This window comes from Poromitra crassiceps (assembly GCF_964638095.1).
Source record: "Poromitra crassiceps genome assembly, chromosome: 20".
NCBI lineage: Eukaryota > Metazoa > Chordata > Actinopteri > Beryciformes > Melamphaidae > Poromitra > Poromitra crassiceps.
The window spans coordinates 14,052,867-14,066,931 of NC_139637.1; the positions used below are offsets into that span (position 1 = coordinate 14,052,867).

The 14,065-nt window shown below is 42.3% G+C and overlaps 1 long non-coding RNA gene across 1 annotated transcript; it reads right to left on the minus strand.

Annotated features, from left to right (window-relative positions):
- Positions 1-1,484: 1,484 nt before the first annotated feature.
- On the minus strand, positions 1,485-12,462 carry LOC310794631. The gene is made up of 3 exons (XR_014553578.1): positions 12,425-12,462; positions 8,184-8,265; positions 1,485-1,783 (listed from the first exon to the last, which is right to left on the minus strand). It is a non-coding gene; the product is annotated as an uncharacterized lncRNA (long non-coding RNA).
- Positions 12,463-14,065: the final 1,603 nt, after the last annotated feature.

Here is a 14,065-nt window from a genome sequence, read left to right on the forward strand (position 1 = left end):
CAGATTGTTTCTCATCATTGAGCATCCAGAAAGAAGAGTATATCATTTTAAAGTAGGTTACGATATAAATCATTACAATGTGCTCCCACGAGGTGGGGATGCAATTCTCATGCAGAATTCGGCATAACACCGGCCCTCAGATCACCAAGCGGTCACAGCTGGCTCTGTGTTCAAACTGGACTTATTTCAGTTACTACTTCTGATATTTGACCTTAAATTTCACACATAGTTAGGGGGCACCATAAGGTTTATTTTAAGATTGGCAGGGAAGTCAGATTTGACCAAAATTACAAGATGGCCGCCATTCCCCAGCGTCGAATGTGCAAATGTGCTTATAACAATTGTGCACTTCTTCAAAAAATCACGGAATTTCTCACATAGTGAGTGAATACCATAAGGTTTATTGTCAGATGTGGAGGGAAGGCGGATTTGGCCTCAAATCCAAGATGGCTGCCATTCCTCCCTAGTCTTATGTTCAAGTGTCCTCATACCATGATGAAGGTTTCACAAATCTGAAAGTATTCCTTGGTGAAAGTGTAGGGTCCCCTTTGTAACCTAGAACAGATTTGAAAGGTATAAGTATAATGGTCTTTGAACTAGACCTGGTTTAATGTGGTCTACATGGGGCAAAAACACTGAAATCTTCTATTTTTCAATTTTCACATATAGGATAACATTTTCACGAATATCAAAGTGTTTCTTTGTGAGACTATAGGGTCCCCTTGGTAATCTAGCCTAGATTTGAAATGTGTAGGTGTAATGGTCTTTGAACTGGACCTGGTTTTATGCGGTCTAGATGGGGGGAAAACTATGAAATCTCAGTGAAATTATTATTTTAGTTTATTTTAGTTTTCACAAATGGAATAAAGGTTTCACAAATCAGATAGTGAGTGAATACCATAAGGTTTATTTTCAGATGTGGAGGGAAGTCAGATTTGACCTCAAATCCAAGATGGCCGCGATTTTAAATGAGATTTCATTGTTTTTTTTCCGCATCTAGACCGCATAAAACCAGATACAGCTCAAAGACCATTACATTTACACATTTCAAATCTGGGCTAGATCACCAAGGGGACCCTAGACTCTCACCAAGAAACACTTTGAGATTTGTGAAACCTTTATCCTATCTGTGATAATGGAAAAAATGAAGATTTAATTGTTTTTCCCCATCTAGACCGCATAAAACCAGGTCCAGTTCAAAGACCATTACACTTACACATTTCAAATCTGGACTAGATTACCAAGGGGACCCTAGACTCTCACTAAGAAACACTTTGAGATTTGTGAAACTTTTATCCTTTCTGTGAAAATGGAAAACTGAAGATTTCATTGTTTTTCCCCATCTAGACCACATAAAACCAAGTCTAGTTCAAAGATATACCTTTCAAATCTGTTCTAGAGTACCAAGGGGACCCTACACTCTCACCAAGAAATACTTTCAGATTTGTGAAACTTTTATCATGGTATGACCACACTTGAACATTAGACCTGTTCACACTTTTATCTTCCTATGACTTGCCTTCTGACAAACTCTGCGCTAGATCAAGCTTCTTCATCTCCCTCAAAACTTTATTGGTCACTTCCAGAGAGTTGTCAGGGTAGGTCTGGACCATCGCATCAATTGTGTCCGTCCTGTCTGCATTACACAGTCGGCTCTTTGTGATGAGAGGGAAGTCTTCCAAGATGTCAGCCTGTTGCAGGGACCACTTGAACGTCTTGAACTCTTCATTATCCAGATCATCGAAAACCTTTCGCAGCTTGTTGATACCATCCTTGTTGCGCCCTGCAAATCAGAGGTTATTTTTTAACTCAAAGGACAATTATGTCATTTCTTCACTGTGACAATTAAAAATTAAAAATCATCTCAGTCCTGGTGGCTCATTGATTCTCAATCTTTTTGGCTCATGAGCACTTAAAACGGAAGACTGGAGTCATGTGACCTCCATCACAGAACATGATAAACGTGACAAATTTCTATAAAAGACAATTCCCTGTTCCAAAAATAATCTCATGATTAAGGTTAGAGAAAGGACAATGATCTGCTTTTAGTGAAGGATACATAATAAAATGGTTAGAGAAAGGACAATAATCTGCTTTTAGTGAAGGATACATAATAAAATGGTTAGAGAAAGGAAAATAACCTGCTTTTAGTGAAGGATACATAATAAAATGGTTAGAGAAAGGAAAATAACCTGCTTTTAGTGAAGGATACATATTTAAAATGGTTAGAGAAAGGGTAGTCTCGCTGGCCAGCCTCCTCTCCCTTCTGTCCGAGGAGTCTGGCACCGCAGGTCTCCATAGGATTGCGATGGGCGGCGCTTAGCTGCAGTGCCCTTGGAAAATAGTTTCCAACAATCCAATTTGCCGTTTTCAGCGTGTAGCAACGAGCTAATACATCCATGGTTTCTGCCGTTAGCTTGCTAGCTAGTTAGCGTTGTTGTTTTCACTGAGGCGGCAAGGCACTATTTACAGCGACACACAGGGAAGAGGGAGCTCTGATTGACATGGTCGGAGCCAATGACAGAGCTTGTAATAAGCCGGGAGCGGACATCCGGCTGCCACCGAAACAGTCACTCCAATGGGAGAGCAGCTGTAGAGCAGGGGGGGGCTTATCCCTGTTTCCTGTTTCCGTGGCGCCAGACTCCTTGGACGGAAGGGAGACGAGGCTGGCCAGCGAGACTAGAGAAAGGGCAACAATTCACTTTTAGTGAAGGATAATCAGGACAGATCATTTGAGAGAAGACAATAGTCTGCTTTTAGCGAAGGATACATATATAGAGTGGTTAGAGAAAGGACAATAATCTGCTTTTAGTGAAGGATACATATATAAAGTGGATAGAGAAAGGACAATAATCTGCTTTTAGTGAAGGATACATATTTAAAATGGTTAGAAAAAGGACAATAATCTGCTTTTAGTGAAAGATACATATTTAAAATGGTTAGAGAAAGGGCAATAATCTGCTTTTAGTGAAGGATACATATTTCTCACTTCCGGTTGTGGAGAGGACGCTGGCGCGCTTTTGGCTGGCGCGCTTTTGGCTGCCGCTTCTCCCTCCGTCTAGCAAATAGTTTGAATTATAGCTTTAGTTTCTATATTTTCATTTTGATCTGTTTGGACTCATTTCTCAATCTGCCACTGTCATCGGCTGTCCAAAACAGATAACTCGGCCATCGGCCTGAAATAACAATCCATCTCACTCCATCTGGATTACTAGATTTGCGCTTGGCACTCACCTGTGTCCAGCCGGACTTCTATTCCACCACCGCTTGCTGGAAGGTAGACCCCGGACAGGCCTCCACCTGTCTCGGTGCGGTTAGCCCCTGTTGGCTGGGACCGCTGCCTTCCACTACCGCTGAAGAACACCGCCGCGCCCGCGGCTGAAGGCAGATCCCGGGCAGGCCTCCACCTGGCCCGGTGAGAACGCTGCCGTCCACTACAACGGGCCAAGGCCCAGAACACCAAGCCTCTCCATCCACAATGCTGCTGCTTGTTTTCCTTGTCTCTCTACTGCCAACGTGCCTACCGCATCTTTCATTCAACATCTGTTCCAGTACTGCTTCGGCCATGGCACTACGTTACTCAACCACGCAACTCCTCCGGCTAAACCATCAATCGCCTCCTCCTACGCAACTCATCACAGCAATAACAAACTCCGGACTGCTACGACGCCACCGCTACATCCATAGAAGCTCCCGCCGCAAGTTTGTCTATAAATCCACCGCCATAAACTGCATTCCATCTCTCTGGTCCAACTCCGAAAACAGCTCCTGCACTTCCGCCTTCCGTCATCACAACAAAGCACGTCATCAGATCAACCCCCACGTGAATACTTTGAACCTCCGCAAAATAACCACTTCCGCCAATTCAACTTCAAAACAAAAGCGCCTGAAAATCACCCTGTTTAATACAAGATCCCTCAACAATAAAAGTATCATTCTCAACGAGTTCATCACTGACAATAAACTGGATCTGCTCTGTCTCACTGAAACCTGGCAAAAACCCCACGACTATCTCTCACTCAATCAAACCACCCCCGCTGGATACTTATACTTAAACAACCCACGCACTGAGGGACGAGGAGGAGGAACTGCTGTCATCTACCAGCAAGACCTAAACCCCCGACCACTCTCCATCCCTGCTGCACCTTCCTTTGAACACCTGGCTTTCATACTTCCTGGCTCCAAATCCCTACTCATTGCTCTCATCTACCGTCCTCCCAAACCCAACCCCTCCTTCCTATCCGACTTCTCAGAATTCCTCACACAACTGTCCACATATTCACTGTCTGTTTTACTTCTTGGCGACTTCAACTTCCACATTGACTCCCCGGACTGCAAAAGCGCAATAGACTTCCTGGACATACTCAACTGTTTTAACTTCACCCAACATGTCAATTTCCCTAACCACACCCGCGGACACATCCTGGACTTGATTTGCACAACTGGCCTCCACATCAACAGCATCTCTAACACCGACCTCACCATCTCCGACCATCTTGCTATCACACTGGACATCAACATCCCTGTTCCCCACCCCAAACAAGACCGCACAATATTTCTCAAATCCATCTGCCCCATCTCCTTCTCTACCTGTCTATCCAACACCATATCCAACCTCTCCCTCCCTGTTAACCCGGCTCCCATGGACCTTGTCAACTTCTACAACCATACACTGTCCACCTGCCTCAACCAGCTTGCCCCCATAAAAACAAAAACCATCACATTCACTCACTCCGCCCCCTGGTACACCCCTGAACTGCACATCCTCAAAAAACAATGCAGACAAATGGAACGCCTCTACAAAAAAACCGGACTCACTGTACACACACTGGCCTACAAAGAACTCATTCATCAATACAAGTCTGCACTCAACAATGCCCGCTCCACCTTCTACTCTGACATCATACACTCCGGATCCTCCAACCCCCGCACTCTGTTTTCCACCATCAACAAGCTCCTCAAACCACTGGACAATATCTCACCATCATTCACCTCGGACAAATGCAACAACTTCCTCTCCTTCTTCCACTCTAAAATTGAAAACATCCACAACCAGCTAGCCACCACCTCCTCTGCCATCACCCCCGATCTGGACCCTGCACCTTCCCTGCCAACAGCCCACTGCTTTCCAGCCTTCTCCCTCATAACCTCATCTGACCTCTGTGAACAACTCTCTGGCATAAAATCCACCACCTGCCCCCTGGACCCCATCCCCTCCAGCCTCGTCAAAGCCTGTCTCTCTCCTCTTGCCCCACCCATCACCGACATCATCAACTCCTCCCTCACTTCTGGTATCGTCCCCTCCCCGCTCAAGCTCGCTGCCATCACACCCACCCTCAAAAAACCCGGCCTGGATTCCGACAACCCCAACAACTTCAGACCCATCTCCAACCTCCCATTTCTCTCTAAAATACTGGAACGCACCGTCGCAACTCAACTCAAACAATACCTCCACACCAACCAGCTTTATGAAACATTCCAATCTGGCTTCAGATCACACCACAGTACCAAAACAGCACTACTCAAAGTCACCAACGACCTCCTCCTCTCCTCTGATTCTGGCTCCCTCATCATTCTCCTCCTCCTTGACCTCAGTGCAGCCTTCGACACCATCAACCACTCCATCCTCCTCAGTCACTTAAAATCAATTGGCATAACCGGCACAGCACTCTCCTGGCTCACATCCTACCTGTCTGACCGCTTTCACTTCATCTCCATCAACAACTGCAAATCCCACACCACCCCAGTATTACACAGAGTCCCCCAAGGCTCGGTGCTTGGTCCCCTTCTCTTCATCCTCTACATGCTCCCCCTAGGTCACAACATTCACCGTCATGGACTACAATTTCACTGCTACGCTGACGACACCCAGCTCTATATCTCCACCAAAACCATCACCCCTGCCACTCTCACCACCCTCACTGACTGTCTCACTGAAATAAAAACCTGGATGACCAACAACTTCCTCAAACTCAACTGCAATAAATCAGAAATCATGATCTTTGGCCCAAAATCCCTCCTCCCCTCCTCCCAGAACCTCTCACTCTGCATTGATGGGCATACAGTCACCCCCTCCCCTCTGGTCAGAAATCTCTGCGTCATCTTGGATCCCACCCTCTCCTTCAAGTCACACATCAACAACATCACCAAAACATCCTTCTTTCACCTCCGAAACATTGCACGACTCCGCCCCACTCTCTCCCCCTCAGCTGCCGAAATACTCATCCACGCCTTCATCACCTCCAGACTAGATTACTGCAACAGCATCCTCTATGGCCTCCCTTCCACTGTCCTCCGTAAACTGCAATATGTCCAAAACTCAGCTGCCCGATTACTCACCCACTCCCGCTCCAGAGAACACATCACACCCATCCTCCAACATCTCCATTGGCTCCCCATTCAACACCGCATCCACTTCAAAATCCTGCTCATCACCTACAAAGCCCTCAATAATCTGGCTCCCTCTTACCTAACAGATCTCCTCCAGCGCCACTCCCCCATCCGCCGTCTCCGCTCTGCTGATGCCAACCTCCTCACCCCCATCACCAAAACCAAGCACCGCACCACGGGGGACAGAGCCTTTGCCATCGCTGCCCCAACCCTCTGGAACTCTCTGCCCCTCAATATCAGAAACTCCGACTCACTCACCTCCTTCAAAACCCAACTCAAATCCCACCTCTTCAAAACAGCCTACAATATCTGACTTCTACCTCTAACCACCATTCCATCTCTGCAATCTATTCATTTGTATTTGTTTTCGTTCTTGTTATTTAGTTCTGTTTACTGTATTACTTTTCTATGTATTGTAAAGCGTCTTTGAGTTCCCCAGAAAAGCGCTATATAAAACTTATGTATTATTATTATTATTATTATTATTATTATTATTATATTTAAAATGGTTAGAAAAAGGACAATAATCTGCTTTTAGTGAAGGATACATATTTAAAATGGTTAGAGAAAGGGCAATAATCTGCTTTTAGTGAAGGATACATAATATGTATCCTTCACTAAAAGCAGATTATTGTCCTTTTTCTAACCATTTTAAATAATATTTAAAATGGTTAGAAAAAGGACAATAATCTGCTTTTAGTGAAGGATACATATTTAAAATGGTTAGAAAAAGGACAATAATCTGCTTTTAGTGAAGGATAGATATTTAAAAATGGTTTAGAGAAAGGACAATAATCTGCTTTTAGTGAAGGATACACATTTAAAATGGTTAGAAAAAGGACAATAATCTGATTTTAGTGAAAGATACATATTTAAAATGGTTAGAAAAAGGACAATAATCTGTTTTTAGTGAAGGATACATATATAAATGGTTAGAAAAAGGACAATAATCTGCTTTTAGTGAAGGATAGATATTTAAAAATGGTTTAGAGAAAGGACAATAATCTGCTTTTAGTGAAGGATACACATTTAAAATGGTTAGAAAAAGGACAATAATCTGATTTTAGTGAAAGATACATATTTAAAATGGTTAGAAAAAGGACAATAATCTGCTTTTAGTGAAGGATACATATTTAAAATGGTTAGAAAAAGCACAATAATCTGATTTTAGTGAAAGATACATATTTAAAATGGTTAGAAAAAGGACAATAATCTGCTTTTAGTGAAGGATACACATTTAAAATGTTTAGATAAAGGGCAATAATCCGTTTTTAGTGAAGATAATCAGGACAGATCATTTGAGAAAAGACAATAATCTGCTTTAAGTGAAGGTACATATTTAAAAGTGTTAGAGAAAGGACAATAATCTGCTCTTAGTGAAGGATACATGTTTAAAATGTTTAGAGAAAGGACAATAATCTGCTTTTAGTGAAGGATACATATTTACACAGGACCTAACAATCGCTTGTGCTGTAATCTATAGAGTGAGAATACAGATGCCCAATTCAAATGTTACAAGAATATGATGTACAATAATCCACATATTGACAGTAGAGACATCAGGCTACACCAGATCAGACCTACAGGTGCATCAGACTACAGTACATCAATTAGACAAAAATTTAATTGAGAATAGGCTTGTGTAACATGTGTGCTCCTCAGTCCCTCTCTTTTTTATCTAAACAACATTCTGCAAATTATTAGACTCTAGTCTAGACAGAAACCATTTTACAAATTTCTGCTGTGTTTAGCCTATAAAGTGTTGAAAGTTAAGTGAGCTTAAGTAAGCTTACGTGATTTGGCCATTATTTGTCAGTCCACAGGCAACAACAGGAAAAATATGTCTTCAGCTCCTTTTCTTCCTCCCATGCAGTCCTGCAAATATAGGATTTACAAAGGCAAGGGTGAAAAACTGACACTTCTCACTCTTTCTATCAACCACTTCTCACTCGGCGCGCCTTGACCCCGCCCACAACTTCAAGCTTCACGCTTGGAAAATAGGACTGAATCCTGAACGATCGCTTCAGTGCGGCTTGAGCGTGGCTTGAGCAAGGCACGCACGCGACCTCCCCTCAGTCGCCTGTTAACAAGGACGCCGAAATGAAACTTGTGGGTTCAGCGTAGGTTGAGCGTTGCTTTGGCGTATGGTGTGAACGTGGGATAAAATGAGATCAGATTAGATAGATTGAGTAACCATGTTTCACAAACAACTAAGACATTATAGCTTCACTCTGCAATCTCACTCGTTAGCAGCTGCAAAATAAATGTCAGCAGGAGGAGCTGTTTTACAAACTACTGAGGACTTGAATACCCTGAAATAGAGGTCTTCACTCCTCCAAAATTACAGACCCGGACCCATAATGGACCCGGGAAATTTGTGCCCGGACCCGGAGTAGACCCGTCTATTATTATTATTATTATATTATAAATGAAACTTTGTGCATCTTTATTAACTTATATTACATTATTCTCCCCTAGATGTGTTGCCTGACCGTGACGTAATGCATCCATTCATCCTTGCCAAGAAATTTGTAATAAAAAATAAATCTACATTTTCTGTTATTCTTCCTGTTGATTGAAAAGCCATGGCTAACGTTAAAGGCACGGGATACGTCGCCAACATCTTCACTGTGCATGCATTAGAAAGTGCGTTTCACAGTGAACGCTAGTTAGATAGCAGTACAATGCTACCGACATTCACTCACCCAAAAACACACACAACAGTGCTAGAAACACTCACATGTACATGTTGTGACTATAGGCGAATTTTGAACTTTAAGGTTGGGGGTGCAGAAAAAAGAAAATGTATAATTAGGATATCAGCATGTGCATTTTCATATCCAGAGAATGAGAGAATTTACCTTAGAAATACTATGATACTCAAATCAAACAAACCACAAAACAGAATTTAAACACACAGAATTACATGTGTCAGAGGGAGGGAAGGAGACTGGTGAAGGTATGAAGCGCGATACACACCTCTCCACAGCATGGAGAAGTCATTACGCACACGTTTTATCTGCTGTTTACATCAAGGTTATGCCACTAGCTCATAATTAGACCAGAATAACATTGTTTTATAATAAACACTGCAAATAATCACATTCACCTTATTCTACCCTTTATCTAGAGCCAGCGATATGCTATTCACCTTGGTGACAAGAGGATACAATTATGAACCAGAGAGAGTAATATACAGAAGAGGAACTTTTGCAGAGTGAACAGGCAGAAAGAGAGATACGAGGAACTGCCATAATATGCTGCCTAAATGCCGGGTGTCCTGCAGACCTTTTTCACCATTCCCAGGATAAATTGGGGAAAACGTCCCAGACCAGAGAGGCCAGGTGACTTGTTGTCTCTAAAGTAAGTCAGTGTTTTGTCTCTCTTCTTCTAAGCCTTCCTGTTTTGTAAACCGCGGCTCTGTGCTCTGTGCAGGCGTTTAGCGGAGGAATACGGTTGGGAGGAAATAGCTAGGGCTGTTTGACGGTAAAGTAAAGCACTGAAAATTGCCAAAATAGAGTGTGCATGTATACACTGATATTGATTTGTTTAGGTGGGCGTTGTTTTAGGTGGGTAAATTACGTTTTAGTTCTTGACCCCATGTACTAGAGAAACAGAGCTGTGGAGGCTGTTGCTTCAGAGTGCTGGATCTCGATGGACGGTGCACTCAGCGCCCAGAACACTGTACCTATTTCATTAGTGTATGCAACTAGCTGATACGACCCCACTTCAAACAAACCAAACTATCCCTTTAAGACCGCCCAAATCCCGTTTGCGCAGGCATTTTGGGGCGCAGATGATTTTGGCACGGCTCTAATTTGCGTCTGCGACACGTGCCGTGAATATTTCCGCATCCCGGCCGAGAATTGCATCCCCAACATATTTCGGGGCTGTTTTAACTTAGAAATCAGGGAGGTCATGTCTACCAGACAATTATATCACTTTTAAACAGTTACATTTCTGTATAAATCATTGCAAGTATACTCCCGTGAGGTGGGGATGTTTTTTTTTGGTGCTGGGCAGGGGAGCAAAACTCGGCAGAACACCTGGCAGACGGCGCAAAGCGGAATGCTATCTTCCATACCTTAAGGCATGCGCAAACAGGTGCACAAGTGCTATTAGGGGATAGCGCCTGTCGGAAGATAGAGCCCACAGACTTCACAGATGAATAAGAATAATGTTGTAAAAACACTCACCCTGCCTCGTCCTCAGCCTGTTCACTAGACAACTGACTCACAGACTTCACAGTTGAATAAGAATAATGTCGTAAAAACACTCACCCTGCCTCGTCCTCAGCCTGTTCACTAGACAACTAACTCACAGACTTTACAGTTGAATAAGAATAATGTTGTAAAACACTCACGCTGCCTCGTCCTCAGTCTGTTCACTAGACAACTGACTCACAGACTTCACAGTTGAATAAGAATAATGTCGTAAAAACACTCACCCTGCCTCGTCCTCAGTCTGTTCACTAGACAACTAACTCACAGACTTTACAGTTGAATAAGAATAATGTTGTAAAACACTCACGCTGCCTCGTCCTCAGTCTGTTCACTAGACAACTGACTCACAGACTTCACAGTTGAATAAGAATAATGTTGTAAAAACACTCACCCTGCCTCGTCCTCAGCCTGTTCACTAGACAACCGACTCACAGACTTTACAGTTGAATAAGAATAATGTTGTAAAACACTCACCCTGCCTCGTCCTCAGCCTGTTCACTATACAACTGACTCACACACTTCACAGTTGAATAAGAATAATGTTGTAAAAACACTCACCCTGCCTCATCCTCAGCCTGTTCACTAGACAACTGACTCACACACTTCACAGTTGAATAAGAATAATGTTGTAAAACACTCACCCTTCTTCGTCCTCAGCCTGTTCACTAGACAACTGACTCACAGACTTCACAGTTGAATAAGAATAATGTTGTAAAACACTCACCCTGCCTCGTCCTCAGCCTGTTCACTAGACAACCGACTCACAGACTTTACAGTTGAATAAGAATAATGTTGTAAAACACTCACCCTGCCTCGTCCTCAGCCTGTTCACTATACAACTGACTCACACACTTCACAGTTGAATAAGAATAATGTTGTAAAAACACCCCCTGCCTCGTCCTCAGCCTGTTCACTAGACAACTGACTCACACACTTCACAGTTGAATAAGAATAATGTTGTAAAACACTCACCCTTCTTCGTCCTCAGCCTGTTCACTAGACAACTGACTCACAGACTTCACAGTTGAATAAGAATAATGTTGTAAAACACTCACCCTGCCTCGTCCTCAGCCTGTTCACTAGACAACTGACTCACAGACTTCACAGTAGGGATGGGCATCGAATTTCGAATTTTCGAATAATCGTTGTTATTATCAAGGTCGACTTTTATTATTGAAAGTCGAAATTCGGAAAAAAAAAAGTGAAATGTTGCATTGTCTCCCCTGATTCTAAGTATAGTCGAATCGCTTGGTTTGAGCAAGTAAAACAATTTTTATAAGCATTTTAAGCAAGGTTTATGGAAAAATGAATGGCGGATGAAATCCCATGAAGAGGGAGAGAGGGTGACTTTGGCACCCCTTTGGCACTCAGACCTGAGCCTACTAAATATTTAATGAACCACTCATGATTGTCAAAACTGTTTTTTATTTTCGAAAATGTCAATGTCATGTAACATGTTCTTTACTTCAGTGGTGCAATGCTTGTTTGAGCTAGAAATCCACAGCAGAAGCTTTTTCTATTAATTAATAAAGCCTTAGACTTAGAATCAGGGGAGACAATGCAACATTTCACTCACAAAAAAAATAAATATATGTATACATTTTTATTTTATTTTCGAATTTCGATTAAAAGTCGACTTTGGCCAGCGAATTTCGAATAGTGTTTTTGCTAGAAATGCCCATCTCTACTTCACAGTTGAATAAGAATAATGTTGTAAAAACACTCACCCTGCCTCGTCCTCAGCCTGTTCACTAGACAACTGACTCACAGACTTCACAGTTGAATAAGGATAATGTTGTAAAAACACTCACCCTTCCTCATCCCCAGCCTGTCCACTAGCTCACAGACTGGATAACAAACTGATGGCGAGAAGCACTCGTCCAGCGGCTATATACCTTTGTGAGATCTCTAACCAATCATGGTCAAGGGCGGAATTAGGGCTGCACAATATATCGTTTCAGCATCGTCATCGCAATGTGCACATGCGCAATAGTCACATCGCAGAGCGTGCAATGTCAAGTAAGGCAAATTAACTGATAACATCCAGTAATGCACGCCCTCTCTGACGTTCTAAGCTCTTTTCCTACTAACTATTTACTCAGGATCCTGCAACTCACCCTGTCTGTGGTTAAAAACACATTCACTTCCACAACGTCGGGTACTTTGCTAGTCATTTCTATAGTCAAATGTAGAGAATATAAGAATGACTGTTGTGATCATAGTTTCTCTGATATCTCTCTAGCTACAATACAGTCATGGAACTCTGGACAAATTCACATCAGAAATATTCTGATTTTGGTTTGAGAGACAAAATCTCATCAAAGGGGCCCTGATGTGGGATAAATGAGGCGTCCTTGATATGAAAAAGTTTGGGGGAGCAAGATCTTGAACTCTCTCTCTCTCTCTCTAAATAATGATAGGTCTAAATTAAGTAGTCTATAAATATGGCGATATGACCATCTATAGTGTTTTCTATGGTGTTTTTCTGTGCTGTGGCATGGGGAGAAAATAGATCAGATGCCTAAACTGGAGCTTTACAGCTGTGCCCAGCATGAACAACCTGAACCATTAACATGAGTGCCAGGTCTGAACACACGTACACACACACACACACACAGAGACACACACACACACACACACACACACACACACACACACACACACACACCCACACAGACACACACACACAGACACACACACACACACACACACACACACACAGAGACACACGCACACACACACACACACACACACACACACACACACACACACACACACACACACACACACACACACACACACACACACAGAGGGTGAATTGTGAATTATCCTTCCCCTGCAGTTATCTACCTGGTATTTGTGAAACAAAATCACTGAAGTGAAAGTTCTGTCACAAAACTGTATTGTTACTGTAAGTATCCCTGCACATTTTTTAAACTGTCAAATTCCCCCAAACTACTGTATCTCTGTAACCAAAGCACACACGTTTAGGCTATTCTATTTACATTCCTACTTAGAAAACCCCTGGTCTAGATGATAGAAGAGCTCTATTGTTAGGTTTATACTTACCTCTCTGCAGAGATGGACGAAAAGAAATCAACAAGTATTTTGATACAAATTACAAATACTTGCTCAAAAAATGTATGAAAATGCAAATACAAAATACTGGCGTGAAAAATGTATTTGAAATATAAATATGTATTTTGCATTTTGAAAATACATAAAAATGCATTTTATAAAAACTGGTAAAGAGCTACAACGATTAGTCAATTCATCGATTCATTGCCAAATATTAAATTAATTGCATATTTTTAACTATTAATCATTTAGAGCCATTTCTTTAAGGGAAAATGTACTAATTATCTGATTCCAGCTTCTCAAATGAGAAATTATATACTTCTTTGTGTACCCTCAGTTCTTCCATTTCAGTTTTTCTTCAGCACAACTATTTC